At 41.3% G+C, this 27,975-nt stretch overlaps 51 non-coding genes across 51 annotated transcripts; all 51 read right to left on the bottom strand.

Moving 5' to 3' along the window:
- Positions 1 to 8: 8 nt before the first annotated feature.
- On the bottom strand, positions 9 to 127 carry LOC118316030. Its single transcript, XR_004795037.2, has one exon. It is a non-coding gene; the product is annotated as a 5S ribosomal RNA (ribosomal RNA).
- A 430-nt stretch (positions 128 to 557) lies between these two features.
- Positions 558 to 676, bottom strand: LOC118316019. Its single transcript, XR_004795026.2, has one exon. It is a non-coding gene; the product is annotated as a 5S ribosomal RNA (ribosomal RNA).
- A 435-nt stretch (positions 677 to 1,111) lies between these two features.
- LOC118316018 lies at positions 1,112 to 1,230 on the bottom strand. The gene has a single exon (XR_004795025.2). It is a non-coding gene; the product is annotated as a 5S ribosomal RNA (ribosomal RNA).
- Positions 1,231 to 1,660: 430 nt separating this feature from the next.
- LOC118316128 lies at positions 1,661 to 1,779 on the bottom strand. The gene has a single exon (XR_004795131.2). It is a non-coding gene; the product is annotated as a 5S ribosomal RNA (ribosomal RNA).
- A 429-nt stretch (positions 1,780 to 2,208) lies between these two features.
- LOC118316013 lies at positions 2,209 to 2,327 on the bottom strand. Its single transcript, XR_004795020.2, has one exon. It is a non-coding gene; the product is annotated as a 5S ribosomal RNA (ribosomal RNA).
- Positions 2,328 to 2,763: 436 nt separating this feature from the next.
- On the bottom strand, positions 2,764 to 2,882 carry LOC118316017. Its single transcript, XR_004795024.2, has one exon. It is a non-coding gene; the product is annotated as a 5S ribosomal RNA (ribosomal RNA).
- Positions 2,883 to 3,318: 436 nt separating this feature from the next.
- Positions 3,319 to 3,437, bottom strand: LOC118316127. Its single transcript, XR_004795130.1, has one exon. It is a non-coding gene; the product is annotated as a 5S ribosomal RNA (ribosomal RNA).
- Positions 3,438 to 3,872: 435 nt separating this feature from the next.
- LOC118316126 lies at positions 3,873 to 3,991 on the bottom strand. Its single transcript, XR_004795129.1, has one exon. It is a non-coding gene; the product is annotated as a 5S ribosomal RNA (ribosomal RNA).
- A 430-nt stretch (positions 3,992 to 4,421) lies between these two features.
- On the bottom strand, positions 4,422 to 4,540 carry LOC118316125. The gene has a single exon (XR_004795128.2). It is a non-coding gene; the product is annotated as a 5S ribosomal RNA (ribosomal RNA).
- Positions 4,541 to 4,976: 436 nt separating this feature from the next.
- LOC118316010 lies at positions 4,977 to 5,095 on the bottom strand. Its single transcript, XR_004795017.2, has one exon. It is a non-coding gene; the product is annotated as a 5S ribosomal RNA (ribosomal RNA).
- Positions 5,096 to 5,531: 436 nt separating this feature from the next.
- Positions 5,532 to 5,650, bottom strand: LOC118316124. The gene has a single exon (XR_004795127.2). It is a non-coding gene; the product is annotated as a 5S ribosomal RNA (ribosomal RNA).
- Positions 5,651 to 6,085: 435 nt separating this feature from the next.
- On the bottom strand, positions 6,086 to 6,204 carry LOC118316123. Its single transcript, XR_004795126.2, has one exon. It is a non-coding gene; the product is annotated as a 5S ribosomal RNA (ribosomal RNA).
- A 436-nt stretch (positions 6,205 to 6,640) lies between these two features.
- Positions 6,641 to 6,759, bottom strand: LOC118316122. The gene has a single exon (XR_004795125.1). It is a non-coding gene; the product is annotated as a 5S ribosomal RNA (ribosomal RNA).
- A 435-nt stretch (positions 6,760 to 7,194) lies between these two features.
- LOC118316121 lies at positions 7,195 to 7,313 on the bottom strand. The gene has a single exon (XR_004795124.1). It is a non-coding gene; the product is annotated as a 5S ribosomal RNA (ribosomal RNA).
- A 430-nt stretch (positions 7,314 to 7,743) lies between these two features.
- On the bottom strand, positions 7,744 to 7,862 carry LOC118316120. Its single transcript, XR_004795123.2, has one exon. It is a non-coding gene; the product is annotated as a 5S ribosomal RNA (ribosomal RNA).
- A 436-nt stretch (positions 7,863 to 8,298) lies between these two features.
- On the bottom strand, positions 8,299 to 8,417 carry LOC118316118. The gene has a single exon (XR_004795121.1). It is a non-coding gene; the product is annotated as a 5S ribosomal RNA (ribosomal RNA).
- Positions 8,418 to 8,853: 436 nt separating this feature from the next.
- LOC118316117 lies at positions 8,854 to 8,972 on the bottom strand. Its single transcript, XR_004795120.2, has one exon. It is a non-coding gene; the product is annotated as a 5S ribosomal RNA (ribosomal RNA).
- A 435-nt stretch (positions 8,973 to 9,407) lies between these two features.
- On the bottom strand, positions 9,408 to 9,526 carry LOC118316116. The gene has a single exon (XR_004795119.1). It is a non-coding gene; the product is annotated as a 5S ribosomal RNA (ribosomal RNA).
- Positions 9,527 to 9,962: 436 nt separating this feature from the next.
- On the bottom strand, positions 9,963 to 10,081 carry LOC118316115. The gene has a single exon (XR_004795118.1). It is a non-coding gene; the product is annotated as a 5S ribosomal RNA (ribosomal RNA).
- Positions 10,082 to 10,516: 435 nt separating this feature from the next.
- Positions 10,517 to 10,635, bottom strand: LOC118316114. Its single transcript, XR_004795117.1, has one exon. It is a non-coding gene; the product is annotated as a 5S ribosomal RNA (ribosomal RNA).
- A 435-nt stretch (positions 10,636 to 11,070) lies between these two features.
- LOC118316113 lies at positions 11,071 to 11,189 on the bottom strand. Its single transcript, XR_004795116.1, has one exon. It is a non-coding gene; the product is annotated as a 5S ribosomal RNA (ribosomal RNA).
- Positions 11,190 to 11,619: 430 nt separating this feature from the next.
- Positions 11,620 to 11,738, bottom strand: LOC118316112. Its single transcript, XR_004795115.2, has one exon. It is a non-coding gene; the product is annotated as a 5S ribosomal RNA (ribosomal RNA).
- Positions 11,739 to 12,174: 436 nt separating this feature from the next.
- On the bottom strand, positions 12,175 to 12,293 carry LOC118316111. The gene has a single exon (XR_004795114.1). It is a non-coding gene; the product is annotated as a 5S ribosomal RNA (ribosomal RNA).
- A 436-nt stretch (positions 12,294 to 12,729) lies between these two features.
- Positions 12,730 to 12,848, bottom strand: LOC118316110. Its single transcript, XR_004795113.1, has one exon. It is a non-coding gene; the product is annotated as a 5S ribosomal RNA (ribosomal RNA).
- Positions 12,849 to 13,283: 435 nt separating this feature from the next.
- On the bottom strand, positions 13,284 to 13,402 carry LOC118316109. The gene has a single exon (XR_004795112.1). It is a non-coding gene; the product is annotated as a 5S ribosomal RNA (ribosomal RNA).
- A 430-nt stretch (positions 13,403 to 13,832) lies between these two features.
- LOC118316107 lies at positions 13,833 to 13,951 on the bottom strand. The gene has a single exon (XR_004795110.2). It is a non-coding gene; the product is annotated as a 5S ribosomal RNA (ribosomal RNA).
- Positions 13,952 to 14,387: 436 nt separating this feature from the next.
- LOC118316106 lies at positions 14,388 to 14,506 on the bottom strand. Its single transcript, XR_004795109.1, has one exon. It is a non-coding gene; the product is annotated as a 5S ribosomal RNA (ribosomal RNA).
- A 436-nt stretch (positions 14,507 to 14,942) lies between these two features.
- LOC118316105 lies at positions 14,943 to 15,061 on the bottom strand. Its single transcript, XR_004795108.2, has one exon. It is a non-coding gene; the product is annotated as a 5S ribosomal RNA (ribosomal RNA).
- A 435-nt stretch (positions 15,062 to 15,496) lies between these two features.
- On the bottom strand, positions 15,497 to 15,615 carry LOC118316104. Its single transcript, XR_004795107.1, has one exon. It is a non-coding gene; the product is annotated as a 5S ribosomal RNA (ribosomal RNA).
- Positions 15,616 to 16,051: 436 nt separating this feature from the next.
- Positions 16,052 to 16,170, bottom strand: LOC118316103. The gene has a single exon (XR_004795106.1). It is a non-coding gene; the product is annotated as a 5S ribosomal RNA (ribosomal RNA).
- A 435-nt stretch (positions 16,171 to 16,605) lies between these two features.
- Positions 16,606 to 16,724, bottom strand: LOC118316102. Its single transcript, XR_004795105.1, has one exon. It is a non-coding gene; the product is annotated as a 5S ribosomal RNA (ribosomal RNA).
- Positions 16,725 to 17,154: 430 nt separating this feature from the next.
- LOC118316101 lies at positions 17,155 to 17,273 on the bottom strand. Its single transcript, XR_004795104.2, has one exon. It is a non-coding gene; the product is annotated as a 5S ribosomal RNA (ribosomal RNA).
- A 436-nt stretch (positions 17,274 to 17,709) lies between these two features.
- On the bottom strand, positions 17,710 to 17,828 carry LOC118316100. Its single transcript, XR_004795103.1, has one exon. It is a non-coding gene; the product is annotated as a 5S ribosomal RNA (ribosomal RNA).
- A 436-nt stretch (positions 17,829 to 18,264) lies between these two features.
- LOC118316099 lies at positions 18,265 to 18,383 on the bottom strand. Its single transcript, XR_004795102.2, has one exon. It is a non-coding gene; the product is annotated as a 5S ribosomal RNA (ribosomal RNA).
- Positions 18,384 to 18,818: 435 nt separating this feature from the next.
- LOC118316098 lies at positions 18,819 to 18,937 on the bottom strand. The gene has a single exon (XR_004795101.1). It is a non-coding gene; the product is annotated as a 5S ribosomal RNA (ribosomal RNA).
- Positions 18,938 to 19,373: 436 nt separating this feature from the next.
- LOC118316096 lies at positions 19,374 to 19,492 on the bottom strand. The gene has a single exon (XR_004795099.2). It is a non-coding gene; the product is annotated as a 5S ribosomal RNA (ribosomal RNA).
- A 435-nt stretch (positions 19,493 to 19,927) lies between these two features.
- LOC118316086 lies at positions 19,928 to 20,046 on the bottom strand. The gene has a single exon (XR_004795089.1). It is a non-coding gene; the product is annotated as a 5S ribosomal RNA (ribosomal RNA).
- A 436-nt stretch (positions 20,047 to 20,482) lies between these two features.
- Positions 20,483 to 20,601, bottom strand: LOC118316075. The gene has a single exon (XR_004795079.1). It is a non-coding gene; the product is annotated as a 5S ribosomal RNA (ribosomal RNA).
- Positions 20,602 to 21,036: 435 nt separating this feature from the next.
- Positions 21,037 to 21,155, bottom strand: LOC118316064. Its single transcript, XR_004795068.1, has one exon. It is a non-coding gene; the product is annotated as a 5S ribosomal RNA (ribosomal RNA).
- Positions 21,156 to 21,585: 430 nt separating this feature from the next.
- Positions 21,586 to 21,704, bottom strand: LOC118316053. The gene has a single exon (XR_004795057.2). It is a non-coding gene; the product is annotated as a 5S ribosomal RNA (ribosomal RNA).
- Positions 21,705 to 22,134: 430 nt separating this feature from the next.
- On the bottom strand, positions 22,135 to 22,253 carry LOC118316042. Its single transcript, XR_004795046.2, has one exon. It is a non-coding gene; the product is annotated as a 5S ribosomal RNA (ribosomal RNA).
- Positions 22,254 to 22,682: 429 nt separating this feature from the next.
- Positions 22,683 to 22,801, bottom strand: LOC118316039. Its single transcript, XR_004795043.2, has one exon. It is a non-coding gene; the product is annotated as a 5S ribosomal RNA (ribosomal RNA).
- Positions 22,802 to 23,235: 434 nt separating this feature from the next.
- LOC118316031 lies at positions 23,236 to 23,354 on the bottom strand. Its single transcript, XR_004795038.1, has one exon. It is a non-coding gene; the product is annotated as a 5S ribosomal RNA (ribosomal RNA).
- Positions 23,355 to 23,790: 436 nt separating this feature from the next.
- LOC118316015 lies at positions 23,791 to 23,909 on the bottom strand. The gene has a single exon (XR_004795022.2). It is a non-coding gene; the product is annotated as a 5S ribosomal RNA (ribosomal RNA).
- Positions 23,910 to 24,344: 435 nt separating this feature from the next.
- Positions 24,345 to 24,463, bottom strand: LOC118316020. The gene has a single exon (XR_004795027.1). It is a non-coding gene; the product is annotated as a 5S ribosomal RNA (ribosomal RNA).
- A 430-nt stretch (positions 24,464 to 24,893) lies between these two features.
- Positions 24,894 to 25,012, bottom strand: LOC118316009. Its single transcript, XR_004795016.2, has one exon. It is a non-coding gene; the product is annotated as a 5S ribosomal RNA (ribosomal RNA).
- Positions 25,013 to 25,442: 430 nt separating this feature from the next.
- On the bottom strand, positions 25,443 to 25,561 carry LOC118316027. Its single transcript, XR_004795034.2, has one exon. It is a non-coding gene; the product is annotated as a 5S ribosomal RNA (ribosomal RNA).
- Positions 25,562 to 25,990: 429 nt separating this feature from the next.
- Positions 25,991 to 26,109, bottom strand: LOC118316130. Its single transcript, XR_004795133.2, has one exon. It is a non-coding gene; the product is annotated as a 5S ribosomal RNA (ribosomal RNA).
- Positions 26,110 to 26,543: 434 nt separating this feature from the next.
- Positions 26,544 to 26,660, bottom strand: LOC118316119. The gene has a single exon (XR_004795122.2). It is a non-coding gene; the product is annotated as a 5S ribosomal RNA (ribosomal RNA).
- Positions 26,661 to 27,090: 430 nt separating this feature from the next.
- On the bottom strand, positions 27,091 to 27,209 carry LOC118316108. Its single transcript, XR_004795111.1, has one exon. It is a non-coding gene; the product is annotated as a 5S ribosomal RNA (ribosomal RNA).
- Positions 27,210 to 27,638: 429 nt separating this feature from the next.
- LOC118316026 lies at positions 27,639 to 27,757 on the bottom strand. The gene has a single exon (XR_004795033.2). It is a non-coding gene; the product is annotated as a 5S ribosomal RNA (ribosomal RNA).
- Positions 27,758 to 27,975: the final 218 nt, after the last annotated feature.

The following is a 27,975-nucleotide window of genomic DNA, read 5'->3' as shown; positions in this document are numbered from 1 at the left end:
GGATAAAATGCTTACAGCACCTGGTATTCCCAGGCGGTCTCCCATCCAAGTACTAACCAGGCCCGACCGTGCTTAGCTTCCGAGATCAGACGAGATCGGGCGTATTCATGCTGGTATGGCCGTAAGCAAGTTTTCCCTGCCAACTCAGGCTCTTTATATATTCCACAAGTCAACTAGCAGTTCTAATGACTGTCAAATTCTGTTGTCATTGATTTATATTTGTGTAAAACCCAACAATTCCAAGACCAATAGGGAAATGTAGGTTCACAGGAATTTTATTTTGCATTTAAGCCCATCACTGACAAAAGAATCATAGCCAACTTTACAGAATGAAAATAAAAGAAACCAGGTGCAAAACTGAAACGGTATGGAATGAACTGAAAGCATTTTTCTGTGCACTCTGAGGGGAAAAAATAGGTTCAAATGTAAAGACAGAAGAGAGCACGCGGTACAGGCTATACAATCCAAAAGAAAATAATGAGGTAGACCCCTGTTATTCCAAGTCATTTCTTTCCATCACGATAGGCAGCACCAGCTGGTTAAAGGTGGGGATAAAATTCTTACAGCACCTGGTATTCCCAGGCGGTCTCCCATCCAAGTACTAACCAGGCCCGACCCTGCTTAGCTTCCGAGATCAGACGAGATCGGGCGTATTCAGGCTGGTATGGCCGTAAGCAATTTTTCCCTGCCAACTCAGGCTCTTTATATATTCCACAAGTCAACTAGCAGTTCTAATGACTGTCAAATTCTGTTGTCATTGATTTATATTTGTGTAAAACCCAACAATTCCAAGACCAATAGGGAAATGTAGGTTCACAGGAATTTTATTTTGCATTTAAGCCCATCACTGACAAAAAATCATAGCAAACTTCAAAGAATGACAATAAAAGAAGCCAGGTGCAAAACTGAAACGGTATGGAATGAATTGAAAGCATTTTTCTGCGTACCCTAAGGGGAAATAATAGGTTCAAATGTAAAGACAGAAGAGAGCACGCGGTACAGGCTATAAAATCCAAAAGAAAATAATGAGGTAGACCCCTGTTATTCCAAGTCATTTCTTTCCATCACGATAGGCAGCAGCACCATCTGCTGGTTAAAGATGGGGATAAAATGCTTACAGCACCTGGTATTCCCAGGCGGTCTCCCATCCAAGTACTAACCAGGCCCGACCGTGCTTAGCTTCCGAGATCAGACGAGATCGGGCGTATTCATGCTGGTATGGCCGTAAGCAAGTTTTCCCTGCCAACTCAGGCTCTTTATATATTCCACAAGTCAACTAGCAGTTCTAATGGCTGTCAAATTCTGTTGTCATTGATTTATATTTGTGTAAAACCCAACAATTCCAAGACCAATAGGGAAATGTAGGTTCACAGGAATTTTATTTTGCATTTAAGCCCATCACTGACAAAAGAATCATAGCCAACTTTACAGAATGAAAATAAAAGAAACCAGGTGCAAAACTGAAACGGTATGGAATGAACTGAAAGCATTTTTCTGTGCACTCTGAGGGGAAAAAATAGGTTCAAATGTAAAGACAGAAGAGAGCACGCGGTACAGGCTATACAATCCAAAAGAAAATAATGAGGTAGACCCCTGTTATTCCAAGTCATTTCTTTCCATCACGATAGGCAGCACCAGCTGGTTAAAGGTGGGGATAAAATTCTTACAGCACCTGGTATTCCCAGGCGGTCTCCCATCCAAGTACTAACCAGGCCCGACCCTGCTTAGCTTCCGAGATCAGACGAGATCGGGCGTATTCAGGCTGGTATGGCCGTAAGCAAGTTTTCCCTAACAACTCAGGCTGTTTATATATTTCACAAGTCAACTAGCAGTTCTAATGACTGTCAAATTCTGTTGTCATTGATTTATATTTGTGTAAAACCCAACAATTCCAAGACCAATAGGGAAATGTAGGTTCACAGGAATTTTATTTTGCATTTAAGCCCATCACTGACAAAAAATCATAGCAAACTTCAAAGAATGACAATAAAAGAAGCCAGGTGCAAAACTGAAACGGTATGGAATGAATTGAAAGCATTTTTCTGCGTACCCTAAGGGGAAATAATAGGTTCAAATGTAAAGACAGAAGAGAGCACGCGGTACAGGCTATACAATCCAAAAGAAAATAATGAGGTAGACCCCTGTTATTCCAAGTCATTTCTTTCCATCACGATAGGCAGCACCAGCTGGTTAAAGGTGGGGATAAAATTCTTACAGCGCCTGGTATTCCCAGGCGGTCTCCCATCCAAGTACTAACCAGGCCCGACCCTGCTTAGCTTCCGAGATCAGACGAGATCAGGCGTATTCAGGCTGGTATGGCCGTAAGCAAGTTTTCCCTAACAACTCAGGCTGTTTATATATTTCACAAGTCAACTAGCAGTTCTAATGACTGTCAAATTCTGTTGTCATTGATTTATATTTGTGTAAAACCCAACAATTCCAAGACCAATAGGGAAATGTAGGTTCACAGGAATTTTATTTTGCATTTAAGCCCATCACTGACAAAAAAATCATAGCCAACTTTACAGAATGAAAATAAAAGAAACCAGGTGCAAAACTGAAACGGTATGGAATGAACTGAAAGCATTTTTCTGTGCACTCTGAGGGGAAAAAATAGGTTCAAATGTAAAGACAGAAGAGAGCACGCGGTACAGGCTATACAATCCAAAAGAAAATAATGAGGTAGACCCCTGTTATTCCAAGTCATTTCTTTCCATCACGATAGGCAGCAGCACCATCTGCTGGTTAAAGATGGGGATAAAATGCTTACAGCACCTGGTATTCCCAGGCGGTCTCCCATCCAAGTACTAACCAGGCCCGACCCTGCTTAGCTTCCGAGATCAGACGAGATCGGGCGTATTCAGGCTGGTATGGCCGTAAGCAAGTTTTCCCTGCCAACTCAGGCTCTTTATATATTCCACAAGTCAACTAGCAGTTCTAATGACTGTCAAATTCTGTTGTCATTGATTTATATTTGTGTAAAACCCAACAATTCCAAGACCAATAGGGAAATGTAGGTTCACAGGAATTTTATTTTGCATTTAAGCCCATCAGTGACAAAAAAATCATAGCCAACTTTACAGAATGAAAATAAAAGAAACCAGGTGCAAAACTGAAACGGTATGGAATGAATTGAAAGCATTTTTCTGCGTACCCTAAGGGGAAATAATAGGTTCAAATGTAAAGACAGAAGAGAGCACGCGGTACAGGCTATACAATCCAAAAGAAAATAATGAGGTAGACCCCTGTTATTCCAAGTCATTTCTTTCCATCACGATAGGCAGCAGCACCATCTGCTGGTTAAAGATGGGGATAAAATGCTTACAGCACCTGGTATTCCCAGGCGGTCTCCCATCCAAGTACTAACCAGGCCCGACCCTGCTTAGCTTCCGAGATCAGACGAGATCGGGCGTATTCAGGCTGGTATGGCCGTAAGCAATTTTTCCCTGCCAACTCAGGCTCTTTATATATTCCACAAGTCAACTAGCAGTTCTAATGACTGTCAAATTCTGTTGTCATTGATTTATATTTGTGTAAAACCCAACAATTCCAAGACCAATAGGGAAATGTAGGTTCACAGGAATTTTATTTTGCATTTAAGCCCATCACTGACAAAAAATCATAGCAAACTTCAAAGAATGACAATAAAAGAAGCCAGGTGCAAAACTGAAACGGTATGGAATGAATTGAAAGCATTTTTCTGCGTACCCTAAGGGGAAATAATAGGTTCAAATGTAAAGACAGAAGAGAGCACGCGGTACAGGCTATACAATCCAAAAGAAAATAATGAGGTAGACCCCTGTTATTCCAAGTCATTTCTTTCCATCACGATAGGCAGCAGCACCATCTGCTGGTTAAAGATGGGGATAAAATGCTTACAGCACCTGGTATTCCCAGGCGGTCTCCCATCCAAGTACTAACCAGGCCCGACCCTGCTTAGCTTCCGAGATCAGACGAGATCGGGCGTATTCAGGCTGGTATGGCCGTAAGCAATTTTTCCCTGCCAACTCAGGCTCTTTATATATTCCACAAGTCAACTAGCAGTTCTAATGACTGTCAAATTCTGTTGTCATTGATTTATATTTGTGTAAAACCCAACAATTCCAAGACCAATAGGGAAATGTAGGTTCACAGGAATTTTATTTTGCATTTAAGCCCATCACTGACAAAAGAATCATAGCCAACTTTACAGAATGAAAATAAAAGAAACCAGGTGCAAAACTGAAACGGTATGGAATGAACTGAAAGCATTTTTCTGTGCACTCTGAGGGGAAAAAATAGGTTCAAATGTAAAGACAGAAGAGAGCACGCGGTACAGGCTATACAATCCAAAAGAAAATAATGAGGTAGACCCCTATTATTCCAAGTCATTTCTTTCCATCACGATAGGCAGCACCAGCTGGTTAAAGGTGGGGATAAAATTCTTACAGCACCTGGTATTCCCAGGCGGTCTCCCATCCAAGTACTAACCAGGCCCAACCCTGCTTAGCTTCCGAGATCAGACGAGATCGGGCGTATTCAGGCTGGTATGGCCGTAAGCAAGTTTTCCCTAACAACTCAGGCTGTTTATATATTTCACAAGTCAACTAGCAGTTCTAATGACTGTCAAATTCTGTTGTCATTGATTTATATTTGTGTAAAACCCAACAATTCCAAGACCAATAGGGAAATGTAGGTTCACAGGAATTTTATTTTGCATTTAAGCCCATCAGTGACAAAAAAATCATAGCCAACTTTACAGAATGAAAATAAAAGAAACCAGGTGCAAAACTGAAACGGTATGGAATGAATTGAAAGCATTTTTCTGCGTACCCTAAGGGGAAATAATAGGTTCAAATGTAAAGACAGAAGAGAGCACGCGGTACAGGCTATACAATCCAAAAGAAAATAATGAGGTAGACCCCTGTTATTCCAAGTCATTTCTTTCCATCACGATAGGCAGCAGCACCATCTGCTGGTTAAAGATGGGGATAAAATGCTTACAGCACCTGGTATTCCCAGGCGGTCTCCCATCCAAGTACTAACCAGGCCCGACCCTGCTTAGCTTCCGAGATCAGACGAGATCGGGCGTATTCAGGCTGGTATGGCCGTAAGCAAGTTTTCCCTAACAACTCAGGCTGTTTATATATTTCACAAGTCAACTAGCAGTTCTAATGACTGTCAAATTCTGTTGTCATTGATTTATATTTGTGTAAAACCCAACAATTCCAAGACCAATAGGGAAATGTAGGTTCACAGGAATTTTATTTTGCATTTAAGCCCATCACTGACAAAAAAATCATAGCCAACTTTACAGAATGAAAATAAAAGAAACCAGGTGCAAAACTGAAACGGTATGGAATGAATTGAAAGCATTTTTCTGCGTACCCTAAGGGGAAATAATAGGTTCAAATGTAAAGACAGAAGAGAGCACGCGGTACAGGCTATACAATCCAAAAGAAAATAATGAGGTAGACCCCTGTTATTCCAAGTCATTTCTTTCCATCACGATAGGCAGCAGCACCATCTGCTGGTTAAAGATGGGGATAAAATGCTTACAGCACCTGGTATTCCCAGGCGGTCTTCCATCCAAGTACTAACCAGGCCCGACCCTGCTTAGCTTCCGAGATCAGACGAGATCGGGCGTATTCAGGCTGGTATGGCCGTAAGCAATTTTTCCCTGCCAACTCAGGCTCTTTATATATTCCACAAGTCAACTAGCAGTTCTAATGACTGTCAAATTCTGTTGTCATTGATTTATATTTGTGTAAAACCCAACAATTCCAAGACCAATAGGGAAATGTAGGTTCACAGGAATTTTATTTTGCATTTAAGCCCATCACTGACAAAAAATCATAGCAAACTTCAAAGAATGACAATAAAAGAAGCCAGGTGCAAAACTGAAACGGTATGGAATGAATTGAAAGCATTTTTCTGCGTACCCTTAGGGGAAATAATAGGTTCAAATGTAAAGACAGAAGAGAGCACGCGGTACAGGCTATACAATCCAAAAGAAAATAATGAGGTAGACCCCTGTTATTCCAAGTCACTTCTTTCCATCACGATAGGCAGCAGCACCATCTGCTGGTTAAAGATGGGGATAAAATGCTTTCAGCACCTGGTATTCCCAGGCGGTCTCCCATCCAAGTACTAACCAGGCCCGACCCTGCTTAGCTTCCGAGATCAGACGAGATCGGGCGTATTCAGGCTGGTATGGCCGTAAGCAATTTTTCCCTGCCAACTCAGGCTCTTTATATATTCCACAAGTCAACTAGCAGTTCTAATGACTGTCAAATTCTGTTGTCATTGATTTATATTTGTGTAAAACCCAACAATTCCAAGACCAATAGGGAAATGTAGGTTCACAGGAATTTTATTTTGCATTTAAGCCCATCAGTGACAAAAAAATCATAGCCAACTTTACAGAATGAAAATAAAAGAAACCAGGTGCAAAACTGAAACGGTATGGAATGAATTGAAAGCATTTTTCTGCGTACCCTAAGGGGAAATAATAGGTTCAAATGTAAAGACAGAAGAGAGCACGCGGTACAGGCTATACAATCCAAAAGAAAATAATGAGGTAGACCCCTGTTATTCCAAGTCATTTCTTTCCATCACGATAGGCAGCAGCACCATCTGCTGGTTAAAGATGGGGATAAAATGCTTACAGCACCTGGTATTCCCAGGCGGTCTCCCATCCAAGTACTAACCAGGCCCGACCCTGCTTAGCTTCCGAGATCAGACGAGATCGGGCGTATTCAGGCTGGTATGGCCGTAAGCAATTTTTCCCTGCCAACTCAGGCTCTTTATATATTCCACAAGTCAACTAGCAGTTCTAATGACTGTCAAATTCTGTTGTCATTGATTTATATTTGTGTAAAACCCAACAATTCCAAGACCAATAGGGAAATGTAGGTTCACAGGAATTTTATTTTGCATTTAAGCCCATCACTGACAAAAAATCATAGCAAACTTCAAAGAATGACAATAAAAGAAGCCAGGTGCAAAACTGAAACGGTATGGAATGAATTGAAAGCATTTTTCTGCGTACCCTAAGGGGAAATAATAGGTTCAAATGTAAAGACAGAAGAGAGCACGCGGTACAGGCTATACAATCCAAAAGAAAATAATGAGGTAGACCCCTGTTATTCCAAGTCATTTCTTTCCATCACGATAGGCAGCAGCACCATCTGCTGGTTAAAGATGGGGATAAAATGCTTACAGCACCTGGTATTCCCAGGCGGTCTCCCATCCAAGTACTAACCAGGCCCGACCCTGCTTAGCTTCCGAGATCAGACGAGATCGGGCGTATTCAGGCTGGTATGGCCGTAAGCAATTTTTCCCTGCCAACTCAGGCTCTTTATATATTCCACAAGTCAACTAGCAGTTCTAATGACTGTCAAATTCTGTTGTCATTGATTTATATTTGTGTAAAACCCAACAATTCCAAGACCAATAGGGAAATGTAGGTTCACAGGAATTTTATTTTGCATTTAAGCCCATCACTGACAAAAGAATCATAGCCAACTTTACAGAATGAAAATAAAAGAAACCAGGTGCAAAACTGAAACGGTATGGAATGAACTGAAAGCATTTTTCTGTGCACTCTGAGGGGAAAAAATAGGTTCAAATGTAAAGACAGAAGAGAGCACGCGGTACAGGCTATACAATCCAAAAGAAAATAATGAGGTAGACCCCTATTATTCCAAGTCATTTCTTTCCATCACGATAGGCAGCACCAGCTGGTTAAAGGTGGGGATAAAATTCTTACAGCACCTGGTATTCCCAGGCGGTCTCCCATCCAAGTACTAACCAGGCCCGACCCTGCTTAGCTTCCGAGATCAGACGAGATCGGGCGTATTCAGGCTGGTATGGCCGTAAGCAAGTTTTCCCTAACAACTCAGGCTGTTTATATATTTCACAAGTCAACTAGCAGTTCTAATGACTGTCAAATTCTGTTGTCATTGATTTATATTTGTGTAAAACCCAACAATTCCAAGACCAATAGGGAAATGTAGGTTCACAGGAATTTTATTTTGCATTTAAGCCCATCAGTGACAAAAAAATCATAGCCAACTTTACAGAATGAAAATAAAAGAAACCAGGTGCAAAACTGAAACGGTATGGAATGAATTGAAAGGATTTTTCTGCGTACCCTAAGGGGAAATAATAGGTTCAAATGTAAAGACAGAAGAGAGCACGCGGTACAGGCTATACAATCCAAAAGAAAATAATGAGGTAGACCCCTGTTATTCCAAGTCATTTCTTTCCATCACGATAGGCAGCAGCACCATCTGCTGGTTAAAGATGGGGATAAAATGCTTACAGCACCTGGTATTCCCAGGCGGTCTCCCATCCAAGTACTAACCAGGCCCGACCCTGCTTAGCTTCCGAGATCAGACGAGATCGGGCGTATTCAGGCTGGTATGGCCGTAAGCAAGTTTTCCCTAACAACTCAGGCTGTTTATATATTTCACAAGTCAACTAGCAGTTCTAATGACTGTCAAATTCTGTTGTCATTGATTTATATTTGTGTAAAACCCAACAATTCCAAGACCAATAGGGAAATGTAGGTTCACAGGAATTTTATTTTGCATTTAAGCCCATCACTGACAAAAAAATCATAGCCAACTTTACAGAATGAAAATAAAAGAAACCAGGTGCAAAACTGAAACGGTATGGAATGAATTGAAAGCATTTTTCTGCGTACCCTAAGGGGAAATAATAGGTTCAAATGTAAAGACAGAAGAGAGCACGCGGTACAGGCTATACAATCCAAAAGAAAATAATGAGGTAGACCCCTGTTATTCCAAGTCATTTCTTTCCATCACGATAGGCAGCAGCACCATCTGCTGGTTAAAGATGGGGATAAAATGCTTACAGCACCTGGTATTCCCAGGCGGTCTTCCATCCAAGTACTAACCAGGCCCGACCCTGCTTAGCTTCCGAGATCAGACGAGATCGGGCGTATTCAGGCTGGTATGGCCGTAAGCAATTTTTCCCTGCCAACTCAGGCTCTTTATATATTCCACAAGTCAACTAGCAGTTCTAATGACTGTCAAATTCTGTTGTCATTGATTTATATTTGTGTAAAACCCAACAATTCCAAGACCAATAGGGAAATGTAGGTTCACAGGAATTTTATTTTGCATTTAAGCCCATCACTGACAAAAAATCATAGCAAACTTCAAAGAATGACAATAAAAGAAGCCAGGTGCAAAACTGAAACGGTATGGAATGAATTGAAAGCATTTTTCTGCGTACCCTTAGGGGAAATAATAGGTTCAAATGTAAAGACAGAAGAGAGCACGCGGTACAGGCTATACAATCCAAAAGAAAATAATGAGGTAGACCCCTGTTATTCCAAGTCACTTCTTTCCATCACGATAGGCAGCAGCACCATCTGCTGGTTAAAGATGGGGATAAAATGCTTACAGCACCTGGTATTCCCAGGCGGTCTCCCATCCAAGTACTAACCAGGCCCGACCCTGCTTAGCTTCCGAGATCAGACGAGATCGGGCGTATTCAGGCTGGTATGGCCGTAAGCAATTTTTCCCTGCCAACTCAGGCTCTTTATATATTCCACAAGTCAACTAGCAGTTCTAATGACTGTCAAATTCTGTTGTCATTGATTTATATTTGTGTAAAACCCAACAATTCCAAGACCAATAGGGAAATGTAGGTTCACAGGAATTTTATTTTGCATTTAAGCCCATCAGTGACAAAAAAATCATAGCCAACTTTACAGAATGAAAATAAAAGAAACCAGGTGCAAAACTGAAACGGTATGGAATGAATTGAAAGCATTTTTCTGCGTACCCTAAGGGGAAATAATAGGTTCAAATGTAAAGACAGAAGAGAGCACGCGGTACAGGCTATACAATCCAAAAGAAAATAATGAGGTAGACCCCTGTTATTCCAAGTCATTTCTTTCCATCACGATAGGCAGCAGCACCATCTGCTGGTTAAAGATGGGGATAAAATGCTTACAGCACCTGGTATTCCCAGGCGGTCTCCCATCCAAGTACTAACCAGGCCCGACCCTGCTTAGCTTCCGAGATCAGACGAGATCGGGCGTATTCAGGCTGGTATGGCCGTAAGCAATTTTTCCCTGCCAACTCAGGCTCTTTATATATTCCACAAGTCAACTAGCAGTTCTAATGACTGTCAAATTCTGTTGTCATTGATTTATATTTGTGTAAAACCCAACAATTCCAAGACCAATAGGGAAATGTAGGTTCACAGGAATTTTATTTTGCATTTAAGCCCATCACTGACAAAAAATCATAGCAAACTTCAAAGAATGACAATAAAAGAAGCCAGGTGCAAAACTGAAACGGTATGGAATGAATTGAAAGCATTTTTCTGCGTACCCTAAGGGGAAATAATAGGTTCAAATGTAAAGACAGAAGAGAGCACGCGGTACAGGCTATACAATCCAAAAGAAAATAATGAGGTAGACCCCTGTTATTCCAAGTCATTTCTTTCCATCACGATAGGCAGCAGCACCATCTGCTGGTTAAAGATGGGGATAAAATGCTTACAGCACCTGGTATTCCCAGGCGGTCTCCCATCCAAGTACTAACCAGGCCCGACCCTGCTTAGCTTCCGAGATCAGACGAGATCGGGCGTATTCAGGCTGGTATGGCCGTAAGCAATTTTTCCCTGCCAACTCAGGCTCTTTATATATTCCACAAGTCAACTAGCAGTTCTAATGACTGTCAAATTCTGTTGTCATTGATTTATATTTGTGTAAAACCCAACAATTCCAAGACCAATAGGGAAATGTAGGTTCACAGGAATTTTATTTTGCATTTAAGCCCATCACTGACAAAAAATCATAGCAAACTTCAAAGAATGACAATAAAAGAAACCAGGTGCAAAACTGAAACGGTATGGAATGAATTGAAAGCATTTTTCTGCGTACCCTAAGGGGAAATAATAGGTTCAAATGTAAAGACAGAAGAGAGCACGCGGTACAGGCTATACAATCCAAAAGAAAATAATGAGGTAGACCCCTGTTATTCCAAGTCATTTCTTTCCATCACGATAGGCAGCAGCACCATCTGCTGGTTAAAGATGGGGATAAAATGCTTACAGCACCTGGTATTCCCAGGCGGTCTCCCATCCAAGTACTAACCAGGCCCGACCCTGCTTAGCTTCCGAGATCAGACGAGATCGGGCGTATTCAGGCTGGTATGGCCGTAAGCAATTTTTCCCTGCCAACTCAGGCTCTTTATATATTCCACAAGTCAACTAGCAGTTCTAATGACTGTCAAATTCTGTTGTCATTGATTTATATTTGTGTAAAACCCAACAATTCCAAGACCAATAGGGAAATGTAGGTTCACAGGAATTTTATTTTGCATTTAAGCCCATCACTGACAAAAGAATCATAGCCAACTTTACAGAATGAAAATAAAAGAAACCAGGTGCAAAACTGAAACGGTATGGAATGAACTGAAAGCATTTTTCTGTGCACTCTGAGGGGAAAAAATAGGTTCAAATGTAAAGACAGAAGAGAGCACGCGGTACAGGCTATACAATCCAAAAGAAAATAATGAGGTAGACCCCTATTATTCCAAGTCATTTCTTTCCATCACGATAGGCAGCACCAGCTGGTTAAAGGTGGGGATAAAATTCTTACAGCACCTGGTATTCCCAGGCGGTCTCCCATCCAAGTACTAACCAGGCCCGACCCTGCTTAGCTTCCGAGATCAGACGAGATCGGGCGTATTCAGGCTGGTATGGCCGTAAGCAAGTTTTCCCTAACAACTCAGGCTGTTTATATATTTCACAAGTCAACTAGCAGTTCTAATGACTGTCAAATTCTGTTGTCATTGATTTATATTTGTGTAAAACCCAACAATTCCAAGACCAATAGGGAAATGTAGGTTCACAGGAATTTTATTTTGCATTTAAGCCCATCAGTGACAAAAAAATCATAGCCAACTTTACAGAATGAAAATAAAAGAAACCAGGTGCAAAACTGAAACGGTATGGAATGAATTGAAAGCATTTTTCTGCGTACCCTAAGCGGAAATAATAGGTTCAAATGTAAAGACAGAAGAGAGCACGCGGTACAGGCTATACAATCCAAAAGAAAATAATGAGGTAGACCCCTGTTATTCCAAGTCATTTCTTTCCATCACGATAGGCAGCAGCACCATCTGCTGGTTAAAGATGGGGATAAAATGCTTACAGCACCTGGTATTCCCAGGCGGTCTCCCATCCAAGTACTAACCAGGCCCGACCCTGCTTAGCTTCCGAGATCAGACGAGATCGGGCGTATTCAGGCTGGTATGGCCGTAAGCAAGTTTTCCCTAACAACTCAGGCTGTTTATATATTTCACAAGTCAACTAGCAGTTCTAATGACTGTCAAATTCTGTTGTCATTGATTTATATTTGTGTAAAACCCAACAATTCCAAGACCAATAGGGAAATGTAGGTTCACAGGAATTTTATTTTGCATTTAAGCCCATCACTGACAAAAAAATCATAGCCAACTTTACAGAATGAAAATAAAAGAAACCAGGTGCAAAACTGAAACGGTATGGAATGAATTGAAAGCATTTTTCTGCGTACCCTAAGGGGAAATAATAGGTTCAAATGTAAAGACAGAAGAGAGCACGCGGTACAGGCTATACAATCCAAAAGAAAATAATGAGGTAGACCCCTGTTATTCCAAGTCATTTCTTTCCATCACGATAGGCAGCAGCACCATCTGCTGGTTAAAGATGGGGATAAAATGCTTACAGCACCTGGTATTCCCAGGCGGTCTCCCATCCAAGTACTAACCAGGCCCGACCCTGCTTAGCTTCCGAGATCAGACGAGATCGGGCGTATTCAGGCTGGTATGGCCGTAAGCAATTTTTCCCTGCCAACTCAGGCTCTTTATATATTCCACAAGTCAACTAGCAGTTCTAATGACTGTCAAATTCTGTTGTCATTGATTTATATTTGTGTAAAACCCAACAATTCCAAGACCAATAGGGAAATGTAGGTTCACAGGAATTTTATTTTGCATTTAAGCCCATCACTGACAAAAAATCATAGCAAACTTCAAAGAATGACAATAAAAGAAGCCAGGTGCAAAACTGAAACGGTATGGAATGAATTGAAAGCATTTTTCTGCGTACCCTAAGGGGAAATAATAGGTTCAAATGTAAAGACAGAAGAGAGCACGCGGTACAGGCTATACAATCCAAAAGAAAATAATGAGGTAGACCCCTGTTATTCCAAGTCATTTCTTTCCATCACGATAGGCAGCAGCACCATCTGCTGGTTAAAGATGGGGATAAAATGCTTACAGCACCTGGTATTCCCAGGCGGTCTCCCATCCAAGTACTAACCAGGCCCGACCCTGCTTAGCTTCCGAGATCAGACGAGATCGGGCGTATTCAGGCTGGTATGGCCGTAAGCAATTTTTCCCTGCCAACTCAGGCTCTTTATATATTCCACAAGTCAACTAGCAGTTCTAATGACTGTCAAATTCTGTTGTCATTGATTTATATTTGTGTAAAACCCAACAATTCCAAGACCAATAGGGAAATGTAGGTTCACAGGAATTTTATTTTGCATTTAAGCCCATCACTGACAAAAGAATCATAGCCAACTTTACAGAATGAAAATAAAAGAAACCAGGTGCAAAACTGAAACGGTATGGAATGAACTGAAAGCATTTTTCTGTGCACTCTGAGGGGAAAAAATAGGTTCAAATGTAAAGACAGAAGAGAGCACGCGGTACAGGCTATACAATCCAAAAGAAAATAATGAGGTAGACCCCTATTATTCCAAGTCATTTCTTTCCATCACGATAGGCAGCACCAGCTGGTTAAAGGTGGGGATAAAATTCTTACAGCACCTGGTATTCCCAGGCGGTCTCCCATCCAAGTACTAACCAGGCCCAACCCTGCTTAGCTTCCGAGATCAGACGAGATCGGGCGTATTCAGGCTGGTATGGCCGTAAGCAAGTTTTCCCTAACAACTCAGGCTGTTTATATATTTCACAAGTCAACTAGCAGTTCTAATGACTGTCAAATTCTGTTGTCATTGATTTATATTTGTGTAAAACCCAACAATTCCAAGACCAATAGGGAAATGTAGGTTCACAGGAATTTTATTTTGCATTTAAGCCCATCAGTGACAAAAAAATCATAGCCAACTTTACAGAATGAAAATAAAAGAAACCAGGTGCAAAACTGAAACGGTATGGAATGAATTGAAAGCATTTTTCTGCGTACCCTAAGGGGAAATAATAGGTTCAAATGTAAAGACAGAAGAGAGCACGCGGTACAGGCTATACAATCCAAAAGAAAATAATGAGGTAGACCCCTGTTATTCCAAGTCATTTCTTTCCATCACGATAGGCAGCAGCACCATCTGCTGGTTAAAGATGGGGATAAAATGCTTACAGCACCTGGTATTCCCAGGCGGTCTCCCATCCAAGTACTAACCAGGCCCGACCCTGCTTAGCTTCCGAGATCAGACGAGATCGGGCGTATTCAGGCTGGTATGGCCGTAAGCAAGTTTTCCCTAACAACTCAGGCTGTTTATATATTTCACAAGTCAACTAGCAGTTCTAATGACTGTCAAATTCTGTTGTCATTGATTTATATTTGTGTAAAACCCAACAATTCCAAGACCAATAGGGAAATGTAGGTTCACAGGAATTTTATTTTGCATTTAAGCCCATCACTGACAAAAAAATCATAGCCAACTTTACAGAATGAAAATAAAAGAAACCAGGTGCAAAACTGAAACGGTATGGAATGAATTGAAAGCATTTTTCTGCGTACCCTAAGGGGAAATAATAGGTTCAAATGTAAAGACAGAAGAGAGCACGCGGTACAGGCTATACAATCCAAAAGAAAATAATGAGGTAGACCCCTGTTATTCCAAGTCATTTCTTTCCATCACGATAGGCAGCAGCACCATCTGCTGGTTAAAGATGGGGATAAAATGCTTACAGCACCTGGTATTCCCAGGCGGTCTTCCATCCAAGTACTAACCAGGCCCGACCCTGCTTAGCTTCCGAGATCAGACGAGATCGGGCGTATTCAGGCTGGTATGGCCGTAAGCAATTTTTCCCTGCCAACTCAGGCTCTTTATATATTCCACAAGTCAACTAGCAGTTCTAATGACTGTCAAATTCTGTTGTCATTGATTTATATTTGTGTAAAACCCAACAATTCCAAGACCAATAGGGAAATGTAGGTTCACAGGAATTTTATTTTGCATTTAAGCCCATCACTGACAAAAAATCATAGCAAACTTCAAAGAATGACAATAAAAGAAGCCAGGTGCAAAACTGAAACGGTATGGAATGAATTGAAAGCATTTTTCTGCGTACCCTTAGGGGAAATAATAGGTTCAAATGTAAAGACAGAAGAGAGCACGCGGTACAGGCTATACAATCCAAAAGAAAATAATGAGGTAGACCCCTGTTATTCCAAGTCACTTCTTTCCATCACGATAGGCAGCAGCACCATCTGCTGGTTAAAGATGGGGATAAAATGCTTACAGCACCTGGTATTCCCAGGCGGTCTCCCATCCAAGTACTAACCAGGCCCGACCCTGCTTAGCTTCCGAGATCAGACGAGATCGGGCGTATTCAGGCTGGTATGGCCGTAAGCAATTTTTCCCTGCCAACTCAGGCTCTTTATATATTCCACAAGTCAACTAGCAGTTCTAATGACTGTCAAATTCTGTTGTCATTGATTTATATTTGTGTAAAACCCAACAATTCCAAGACCAATAGGGAAATGTAGGTTCACAGGAATTTTATTTTGCATTTAAGCCCATCAGTGACAAAAAAATCATAGCCAACTTTACAGAATGAAAATAAAAGAAACCAGGTGCAAAACTGAAACGGTATGGAATGAATTGAAAGCATTTTTCTGCGTACCCTAAGGGGAAATAATAGGTTCAAATGTAAAGACAGAAGAGAGCACGCGGTACAGGCTATACAATCCAAAAGAAAATAATGAGGTAGACCCCTGTTATTCCAAGTCATTTCTTTCCATCACGATAGGCAGCCGCACCATCTGCTGGTTAAAGATGGGGATAAAATGCTTACAGCACCTGGTATTCCCAGGCGGTCTCCCATCCAAGTACTAACCAGGCCCGACCCTGCTTAGCTTCCGAGATCAGACGAGATCGGGCGTATTCAGGCTGGTATGGCCGTAAGCAATTTTTCCCTGCCAACTCAGGCTCTTTATATATTCCACAAGTCAACTAGCAGTTCTAATGACTGTCAAATTCTGTTGTCATTGATTTATATTTGTGTAAAACCCAACAATTCCAAGACCAATAGGGAAATGTAGGTTCACAGGAATTTTATTTTGCATTTAAGCCCATCACTGACAAAAAATCATAGCAAACTTCAAAGAATGACAATAAAAGAAGCCAGGTGCAAAACTGAAACGGTATGGAATGAATTGAAAGCATTTTTCTGCGTACCCTAAGGGGAAATAATAGGTTCAAATGTAAAGACAGAAGAGAGCACGCGGTACAGGCTATACAATCCAAAAGAAAATAATGAGGTAGACCCCTGTTATTCCAAGTCATTTCTTTCCATCACGATAGGCAGCAGCACCATCTGCTGGTTAAAGATGGGGATAAAATGCTTACAGCACCTGGTATTCCCAGGCGGTCTCCCATCCAAGTACTAACCAGGCCCGACCCTGCTTAGCTTCCGAGATCAGACGAGATCGGGCGTATTCAGGCTGGTATGGCCGTAAGCAATTTTTCCCTGCCAACTCAGGCTCTTTATATATTCCACAAGTCAACTAGCAGTTCTAATGACTGTCAAATTCTGTTGTCATTGATTTATATTTGTGTAAAACCCAACAATTCCAAGACCAATAGGGAAATGTAGGTTCACAGGAATTTTATTTTGCATTTAAGCCCATCACTGACAAAAGAATCATAGCCAACTTTACAGAATGAAAATAAAAGAAACCAGGTGCAAAACTGAAACGGTATGGAATGAACTGAAAGCATTTTTCTGTGCACTCTGAGGGGAAAAAATAGGTTCAAATGTAAAGACAGAAGAGAGCACGCGGTACAGGCTATACAATCCAAAAGAAAATAATGAGGTAGACCCCTATTATTCCAAGTCATTTCTTTCCATCACGATAGGCAGCACCAGCTGGTTAAAGGTGGGGATAAAATTCTTACAGCACCTGGTATTCCCAGGCGGTCTCCCATCCAAGTACTAACCAGGCCCGACCCTGCTTAGCTTCCGAGATCAGACGAGATCGGGCGTATTCAGGCTGGTATGGCCGTAAGCAAGTTTTCCCTAACAACTCAGGCTGTTTATATATTTCACAAGTCAACTAGCAGTTCTAATGACTGTCAAATTCTGTTGTCATTGATTTATATTTGTGTAAAACCCAACAATTCCAAGACCAATAGGGAAATGTAGGTTCACAGGAATTTTATTTTGCATTTAAGCCCATCAGTGACAAAAAAATCATAGCCAACTTTACAGAATGAAAATAAAAGAAACCAGGTGCAAAACTGAAACGGTATGGAATGAATTGAAAGCATTTTTCTGCGTACCCTAAGCGGAAATAATAGGTTCAAATGTAAAGACAGAAGAGAGCACGCGGTACAGGCTATACAATCCAAAAGAAAATAATGAGGTAGACCCCTGTTATTCCAAGTCATTTCTTTCCATCACGATAGGCAGCAGCACCATCTGCTGGTTAAAGATGGGGATAAAATGCTTACAGCACCTGGTATTCCCAGGCGGTCTCCCATCCAAGTACTAACCAGGCCCGACCCTGCTTAGCTTCCGAGATCAGACGAGATCGGGCGTATTCAGGCTGGTATGGCCGTAAGCAAGTTTTCCCTAACAACTCAGGCTGTTTATATATTTCACAAGTCAACTAGCAGTTCTAATGACTGTCAAATTCTGTTGTCATTGATTTATATTTGTGTAAAACCCAACAATTCCAAGACCAATAGGGAAATGTAGGTTCACAGGAATTTTATTTTGCATTTAAGCCCATCACTGACAAAAAAATCATAGCCAACTTTACAGAATGAAAATAAAAGAAACCAGGTGCAAAACTGAAACGGTATGGAATGAATTGAAAGCATTTTTCTGCGTACCCTAAGGGGAAATAATAGGTTCAAATGTAAAGACAGAAGAGAGCACGCGGTACAGGCTATACAATCCAAAAGAAAATAATGAGGTAGACCCCTGTTATTCCAAGTCATTTCTTTCCATCACGATAGGCAGCAGCACCATCTGCTGGTTAAAGATGGGGATAAAATGCTTACAGCACCTGGTATTCCCAGGCGGTCTTCCATCCAAGTACTAACCAGGCCCGACCCTGCTTAGCTTCCGAGATCAGACGAGATCGGGCGTATTCAGGCTGGTATGGCCGTAAGCAATTTTTCCCTGCCAACTCAGGCTCTTTATATATTCCACAAGTCAACTAGCAGTTCTAATGACTGTCAAATTCTGTTGTCATTGATTTATATTTGTGTAAAACCCAACAATTCCAAGACCAATAGGGAAATGTAGGTTCACAGGAATTTCATTTTGCATTTAAGCCCATCACTGACAAAAAATCATAGCAAACTTCAAAGAATGACAATAAAAGAAGCCAGGTGCAAAACTGAAACGGTATGGAATGAATTGAAAGCATTTTTCTGCGTACCCTTAGGGGAAATAATAGGTTCAAATGTAAAGACAGAAGAGAGCACGCGGTACAGGCTATACAATCCAAAAGAAAATAATGAGGTAGACCCCTGTTATTCCAAGTCACTTCTTTCCATCACGATAGGCAGCAGCACCATCTGCTGGTTAAAGATGGGGATAAAATGCTTACAGCACCTGGTATTCCCAGGCGGTCTCCCATCCAAGTACTAACCAGGCCCGACCCTGCTTAGCTTCCGAGATCAGACGAGATCGGGCGTATTCAGGCTGGTATGGCCGTAAGCAATTTTTCCCTGCCAACTCAGGCTCTTTATATATTCCACAAGTCAACTAGCAGTTCTAATGACTGTCAAATTCTGTTGTCATTGATTTATATTTGTGTAAAACCCAACAATTCCAAGACCAATAGGGAAATGTAGGTTCACAGGAATTTTATTTTGCATTTAAGCCCATCAGTGACAAAAAAATCATAGCCAACTTTACAGAATGAAAATAAAAGAAACCAGGTGCAAAACTGAAACGGTATGGAATGAATTGAAAGCATTTTTCTGCGTACCCTAAGGGGAAATAATAGGTTCAAATGTAAAGACAGAAGAGAGCACGCGGTACAGGCTATACAATCCAAAAGAAAATAATGAGGTAGACCCCTGTTATTCCAAGTCATTTCTTTCCATCACGATAGGCAGCAGCACCATCTGCTGGTTAAAGATGGGGATAAAATGCTTACAGCACCTGGTATTCCCAGGCGGTCTCCCATCCAAGTACTAACCAGGCCCGACCCTGCTTAGCTTCCGAGATCAGACGAGATCGGGGGTATTCAGGCTGGTATGGCCGTAAGCAATTTTTCCCTGCCAACTCAGGCTCTTTATATATTCCACAAGTCAACTAGCAGTTCTAATGACTGTCAAATTCTGTTGTCATTGATTTATATTTGTGTAAAACCCAACAATTCCAAGACCAATAGGGAAATGTAGGTTCACAGGAATTTTATTTTGCATTTAAGCCCATCACTGACAAAAAATCATAGCAAACTTCAAAGAATGACAATAAAAGAAGCCAGGTGCAAAACTGAAACGGTATGGAATGAATTGAAAGCATTTTTCTGCGTACCCTAAGGGGAAATAATAGGTTCAAATGTAAAGACAGAAGAGAGCACGCGGTACAGGCTATACAATCCAAAAGAAAATAATGAGGTAGACCCCTGTTATTCCAAGTCATTTCTTTCCATCACGATAGGCAGCAGCACCATCTGCTGGTTAAAGATGGGGATAAAATGCTTACAGCACCTGGTATTCCCAGGCGGTCTCCCATCCAAGTACTAACCAGGCCCGACCCTGCTTAGCTTCCGAGATCAGACGAGATCGGGCGTATTCAGGCTGGTATGGCCGTAAGCAATTTTTCCCTGCCAACTCAGGCTCTTTATATATTCCACAAGTCAACTAGCAGTTCTAATGACTGTCAAATTCTGTTGTCATTGATTTATATTTGTGTAAAACCCAACAATTCCAAGACCAATAGGGAAATGTAGGTTCACAGGAATTTTATTTTGCATTTAAGCCCATCAGTGACAAAAAAATCATAGCCAACTTTACAGAATGAAAATAAAAGAAACCAGGTGCAAAACTGAAACGGTATGGAATGAATTGAAAGCATTTTTCTGCGTACCCTAAGGGGAAATAATAGGTTCAAATGTAAAGACAGAAGAGAGCACGCGGTACAGGCTATACAATCCAAAAGAAAATAATGAGGTAGACCCCTGTTATTCCAAGTCATTTCTTTCCATCACGATAGGCAGCAGCACCATCTGCTGGTTAAAGATGGGGATAAAATGCTTACAGCACCTGGTATTCCCAGGCGGTCTCCCATCCAAGTACTAACCAGGCCCGACCCTGCTTAGCTTCCGAGATCAGACGAGATCGGGCGTATTCAGGCTGGTATGGCCGTAAGCAATTTTTCCCTGCCAACTCAGGCTCTTTATATATTCCACAAGTCAACTAGCAGTTCTAATGACTGTCAAATTCTGTTGTCATTGATTTATATTTGTGTAAAACCCAACAATTCCAAGACCAATAGGGAAATGTAGGTTCACAGGAATTTTATTTTGCATTTAAGCCCATCACTGACAAAAAATCATAGCAAACTTCAAAGAATGACAATAAAAGAAGCCAGGTGCAAAACTGAAACGGTATGGAATGAATTGAAAGCATTTTTCTGCGTACCCTAAGGGGAAATAATAGGTTCAAATGTAAAGACAGAAGAGAGCACGCGGTACAGGCTATACAATCCAAAAGAAAATAATGAGGTAGACCCCTGTTATTCCAAGTCATTTCTTTCCATCACGATAGGCAGCAGCACCATCTGCTGGTTAAAGATGGGGATAAAATGCTTACAGCACCTGGTATTCCCAGGCGGTCTCCCATCCAAGTACTAACCAGGCCCGACCCTGCTTAGCTTCCGAGATCAGACGAGATCGGGCGTATTCAGGCTGGTATGGCCGTAAGCAATTTTTCCCTGCCAACTCAGGCTCTTTATATATTCCACAAGTCAACTAGCAGTTCTAATGACTGTCAAATTCTGTTGTCATTGATTTATATTTGTGTAAAACCCAACAATTCCAAGACCAATAGGGAAATGTAGGTTCACAGGAATTTTATTTTGCATTTAAGCCCATCACTGACAAAAGAATCATAGCCAACTTTACAGAATGAAAATAAAAGAAACCAGGTGCAAAACTGAAACGGTATGGAATGAACTGAAAGCATTTTCCTGTGCACTCTGAGGGGAAAAAATAGGTTCAAATGTAAAGACAGAAGAGAGCACGCGGTACAGGCTATACAATCCAAAAGAAAATAATGAGGTAGACCCCTATTATTCCAAGTCATTTCTTTCCATCACGATAGGCAGCACCAGCTGGTTAAAGGTGGGGATAAAATTCTTACAGCACCTGGTATTCCCAGGCGGTCTCCCATCCAAGTACTAACCAGGCCCGACCCTGCTTAGCTTCCGAGATCAGACGAGATCGGGCGTATTCAGGCTGGTATGGCCGTAAGCAAGTTTTCCCTAACAACTCAGGCTGTTTATATATTTCACAAGTCAACTAGCAGTTCTAATGACTGTCAAATTCTGTTGTCATTGATTTATATTTGTGTAAAACCCAACAATTCCAAGACCAATAGGGAAATGTAGGTTCACAGGAATTTTATTTTGCATTTAAGCCCATCACTGACAAAAGAATCATAGCCAACTTTACAGAATGAAAATAAAAGAAACCAGGTGCAAAACTGAAACGGTATGGAATGAACTGAAAGCATTTTTCTGTGCACTCTGAGGGGAAAAAATAGGTTCAAATGTAAAGACAGAAGAGAGCATGCGGTACAGGCTATACAATCCAAAAGAAAATAATGAGGTAGACCCCTGTTATTCCAAGTCATTTCTTTCCATCACGATAGGCAGCACCAGCTGGTTAAAGGTGGGGATAAAATGCTTACAGCACCTGGTATTCCCAGGCGGTCTCCCATCCAAGTACTAACCAGGCCCGACCCTGCTTAGCTTCCGAGATCAGACGAGATCGGGCATATTCAGGCTGGTATGGCCGTAAGCAATTTTTCCCTGCCAACTCAGGCTCTTTATATATTCCACAAGTCAACTAGCAGTTCTAATGACTGTCAAATTCTGTTGTCATTGATTTATATTTGTGTAAAACCCAACAATTCCAAGACCAATAGGGAAATGTAGGTTCACAGGAATTTTATTTTGCATTTAAGCCCATCACTGACAAAAAATCATAGCAAACTTCAAAGAATGACAATAAAAGAAGCCAGGTGCAAAACTGAAACGGTATGGAATGAACTGAAAGCATTTTTCTGTGCACTCTGAGGGGAAAAAATAGGTTCAAATGTAAAGACAGAAGAGAGCATGCGGTACAGGCTATACAATCCAAAAGAAAATAATGAGGTAGACCCCTGTTATTCCAAGTCATTTCTTTCCATCACGATAGGCAGCACCAGCTGGTTAAAGGTGGGGATAAAATGCTTACAGCACCTGGTATTCCCAGGCGGTCTCCCATCCAAGTACTAACCAGGCCCGACCCTGCTTAGCTTCCGAGATCAGACGAGATCAGGCGTATTCAGGCTGGTATGGCCGTAAGCAATTTTTCCCTGCCAACTGAGGCTCTTTATATATTCCACAAGTCAACTAGCAGTTCTAATGACTGTCAAATTCTGTTGTCATTGATTTATATTTGTGTAAAACCCAACAATTCCAAGACCAATAAGGAAATGTAGGTTCAAGGAATTTTATTTTGCATTTAAGCCCATCACTGACAAAAAATCATAGCAAACTTCAAAGAATGACAATAAAAGAAGCCAGGTGCAAAACTGAAACGGTATGGAATGAATTGAAAGCATTTTTCTGCGTACCCTAAGGGGAAATAATAGGTTCAAATGTAAAGACAGAAGAGAGCACGCGGTACAGGCTATACAATCCAAAAGAAAATAATGAGGTAGACCCCTGTTATTCCAAGTCATTTCTTTCCATCACGATAGGCAGCAGCACCATCTGCTGGTTAAAGATGGGGATAAAATGCTTACAGCACCTGGTATTCCCAGGCGGTCTCCCATCCAAGTACTAACCAGGCCCGACCCTGCTTAGCTTCCGAGATCAGACGAGATCGGGCGTATTCAGGCTGGTATGGCCGTAAGCAATTTTTCCCTGCCAACTCAGGCTCTTTATATATTCCACAAGTCAACTAGCAGTTCTAATGACTGTCAAATTCTGTTGTCATTGATTTATATTTGTGTAAAACCCAACAATTCCAAGACCAATAGGGAAATGTAGGTTCACAGGAATTTTATTTTGCATTTAAGCCCATCAGTGACAAAAAAATCATAGCCAACTTTACAGAATGAAAATAAAAGAAACCAGGTGCAAAACTGAAACGGTATGGAATGAATTGAAAGCATTTTTCTGCGTACCCTAAGGGGAAATAATAGGTTCAAATGTAAAGACAGAAGAGAGCACGCGGTACAGGCTATACAATCCAAAAGAAAATAATGAGGTAGACCCCTGTTATTCCAAGTCATTTCTTTCCATCACGATAGGCAGCAGCACCATCTGCTGGTTAAAGATGGGGATAAAATGCTTACAGCACCTGGTATTCCCAGGCGGTCTCCCATCCAAGTACTAACCAGGCCCGACCCTGCTTAGCTTCCGAGATCAGACGAGATCGGGCGTATTCAGGCTGGTATGGCCGTAAGCAATTTTTCCCTGCCAACTCAGGCTCTTTATATATTCCACAAGTCAACTAGCAGTTCTAATGACTGTCAAATTCTGTTGTCATTGATTTATATTTGTGTAAAACCCAACAATTCCAAGACCAATAGGGAAATGTAGGTTCACAGGAATTTTATTTTGCATTTAAGCCCATCACTGACAAAAAATCATAGCAAACTTCAAAGAATGACAATAAAAGAAGCCAGGTGCAAAACTGAAACGGTATGGAATGAATTGAAAGCATTTTTCTGCGTACCCTAAGGGGAAATAATAGGTTCAAATGTAAAGACAGAAGAGAGCACGCGGTACAGGCTATACAATCCAAAAGAAAATAATGAGGTAGACCCCTGTTATTCCAAGTCATTTCTTTCCATCACGATAGGCAGCAGCACCATCTGCTGGTTAAAGATGGGGATAAAATGCTTACAGCACCTGGTATTCCCAGGCGGTCTCCCATCCAAGTACTAACCAGGCCCGACCCTGCTTAGCTTCCGAGATCAGACGAGATCGGGCGTATTCAGGCTGGTATGGCCGTAAGCAATTTTTCCCTGCCAACTCAGGCTCTTTATATATTCCACAAGTCAACTAGCAGTTCTAATGACTGTCAAATTCTGTTGTCATTGATTTATATTTGTGTAAAACCCAACAATTCCAAGACCAATAGGGAAATGTAGGTTCACAGGAATTTTATTTTGCATTTAAGCCCATCACTGACAAAAGAATCATAGCCAACTTTACAGAATGAAAATAAAAGAAACCAGGTGCAAAACTGAAACGGTATGGAATGAACTGAAAGCATTTTCCTGTGCACTCTGAGGGGAAAAAATAGGTTCAAATGTAAAGACAGAAGAGAGCACGCGGTACAGGCTATACAATCCAAAAGAAAATAATGAGGTAGACCCCTATTATTCCAAGTCATTTCTTTCCATCACGATAGGCAGCACCAGCTGGTTAAAGGTGGGGATAAAATTCTTACAGCACCTGGTATTCCCAGGCGGTCTCCCATCCAAGTACTAACCAGGCCCGACCCTGCTTAGCTTCCGAGATCAGACGAGATCGGGCGTATTCAGGCTGGTATGGCCGTAAGCAAGTTTTCCCTAACAACTCAGGCTGTTTATATATTTCACAAGTCAACTAGCAGTTCTAATGACTGTCAAATTCTGTTGTCATTGATTTATATTTGTGTAAAACCCAACAATTCCAAGACCAATAGGGAAATGTAGGTTCACAGGAATTTTATTTTGCATTTAAGCCCATCACTGACAAAAGAATCATAGCCAACTTTACAGAATGAAAATAAAAGAAACCAGGTGCAAAACTGAAACGGTATGGAATGAACTGAAAGCATTTTTCTGTGCACTCTGAGGGGAAAAAATAGGTTCAAATGTAAAGACAGAAGAGAGCATGCGGTACAGGCTATACAATCCAAAAGAAAATAATGAGGTAGACCCCTGTTATTCCAAGTCATTTCTTTCCATCACGATAGGCAGCACCAGCTGGTTAAAGGTGGGGATAAAATGCTTACAGCACCTGGTATTCCCAGGCGGTCTCCCATCCAAGTACTAACCAGGCCCGACCCTGCTTAGCTTCCGAGATCAGACGAGATCGGGCATATTCAGGCTGGTATGGCCGTAAGCAATTTTTCCCTGCCAACTCAGGCTCTTTATATATTCCACAAGTCAACTAGCAGTTCTAATGACTGTCAAATTCTGTTGTCATTGATTTATATTTGTGTAAAACCCAACAATTCCAAGACCAATAGGGAAATGTAGGTTCACAGGAATTTTATTTTGCATTTAAGCCCATCACTGACAAAAAATCATAGCAAACTTCAAAGAATGACAATAAAAGAAGCCAGGTGCAAAACTGAAACGGTATGGAATGAACTGAAAGCATTTTTCTGTGCACTCTGAGGGGAAAAAATAGGTTCAAATGTAAAGACAGAAGAGAGCATGCGGTACAGGCTATACAATCCAAAAGAAAATAATGAGGTAGACCCCTGTTATTCCAAGTCATTTCTTTCCATCACGATAGGCAGCACCAGCTGGTTAAAGGTGGGGATAAAATGCTTACAGCACCTGGTATTCCCAGGCGGTCTCCCATCCAAGTACTAACCAGGCCCGACCCTGCTTAGCTTCCGAGATCAGACGAGATCAGGCGTATTCAGGCTGGTATGGCCGTAAGCAATTTTTCCCTGCCAACTGAGGCTCTTTATATATTCCACAAGTCAACTAGCAGTTCTAATGACTGTCAAATTCTGTTGTCATTGATTTATATTTGTGTAAAACCCAACAATTCCAAGACCAATAAGGAAATGTAGGTTCAAGGAATTTTATTTTGCATTTAAGCCCATCACTGACAAAAAATCATAGCAAACTTCAAAGAATGACAATAAAAGAAGCCAGGTGCAAAACTGAAACGGTATGGAATGAATTGAAAGCATTTTTCTGCGTACCCTAAGGGGAAATAATAGGTTCAAATGTAAAGACAGAAGAGAGCACGCGGTACAGGCTATACAATCCAAAAGAAAATAATGAGGTAGACCCCTGTTATTCCAAGTCATTTCTTTCCATCACGATAGGCAGCAGCACCATCTGCTGGTTAAAGATGGGGATAAAATGCTTACAGCACCTGGTATTCCCAGGCGGTCTCCCATCCAAGTACTAACCAGGCCCGACCCTGCTTAGCTTCCGAGATCAGACGAGATCGGGCGTATTCAGGCTGATAGCCGTAAGCAAGTTTTCCCTGCCAACTCAGGCTCTTTATATATTCCACAAGTCAACTAGCAGTTCTAATGACTGTCAAATTCTGTTGTCATTGATTTATATTTGTGTAAAACCCAACAATTCCAAGACCAATAGGGAAATGTAGGTTCACAGGAATTTTATTTTGCATTTAAGCCCATCACTGACAAAAGAATCATAGCCAACTTTACAGAATGAAAATAAAAGAAACCAGGTGCAAAACTGAAACGGTATGGAATGAACTGAAAGCATTTTTCTGTGCACTCTGAGGGGAAAAAATAGGTTCAAATGTAAAGACAGAAGAGAGCATGCGGTACAGGCTATACAATCCAAAAGAAAATAATGAGGTAGACCCCTGTTATTCCAAGTCATTTCTTTCCATCACGATAGGCAGCACCAGCTGGTTAAAGGTGGGGATAAAATGCTTACAGCACCTGGTATTCCCAGGCGGTCTCCCATCCAAGTACTAACCAGGCCCGACCCTGCTTAGCTTCCGAGATCAGACGAGATCGGGCGTATTCAGGCTGGTATGGCCGTAAGCAATTTTTCCCTGCCAACTCAGGCTCTTTATATATTCCACAAGTCAACTAGCAGTTCTAATGACTGTCAAATTCTGTTGTCATTGATTTATATTTGTGTAAAACCCAACAATTCCAAGACCAATAGGGAAATGTAGGTTCACAGGAATTTTATTTTGCATTTAAGCCCATCACTGACAAAAAATCATAGCAAACTTCAAAGAATGACAATAAAAGAAGCCAGGTGCAAAACTGAAACGGTATGGAATGAACTGAAAGCATTTTTCTGTGCACTCTGAGGGGAAAAAATAGGTTCAAATGTAAAGACAGAAGAGAGCATGCGGTACAGGCTATACAATCCAAAAGAAAATAATGAGGTAGACCCCTGTTATTCCAAGTCATTTCTTTCCATCACGATAGGCAGCACCAGCTGGTTAAAGGTGGGGATAAAATGCTTACAGCACCTGGTATTCCCAGGCGGTCTCCCATCCAAGTACTAACCAGGCCCGACCCTGCTTAGCTTCCGAGATCAGACGAGATCGGGCGTATTCAGGCTGGTATGGCCGTAAGCAATTTTTCCCTGCCAACTCAGGCTCTTTATATATTCCACAAGTCAACTAGCAGTTCTAATGACTGTCAAATTCTGTTGTCATTGATTTATATTTGTGTAAAACCCAACAATTCCAAGACCAATAGGGAAATGTAGGTTCACAGGAATTTTATTTTGCATTTAAGCCCATCACTGACAAAAAATCATAGCAAACTTCAAAGAATGACAATAAAAGAAGC

This window comes from Scophthalmus maximus, chromosome 7 (genome assembly GCF_022379125.1).
Source record: "Scophthalmus maximus strain ysfricsl-2021 chromosome 7, ASM2237912v1, whole genome shotgun sequence".
In the NCBI taxonomy this organism is placed as follows: domain Eukaryota; kingdom Metazoa; phylum Chordata; class Actinopteri; order Pleuronectiformes; family Scophthalmidae; genus Scophthalmus; species Scophthalmus maximus.
The sequence above is the reverse complement of the archived record's forward strand: the minus strand, read 5'-3'. Positions and strand labels throughout refer to the sequence as shown.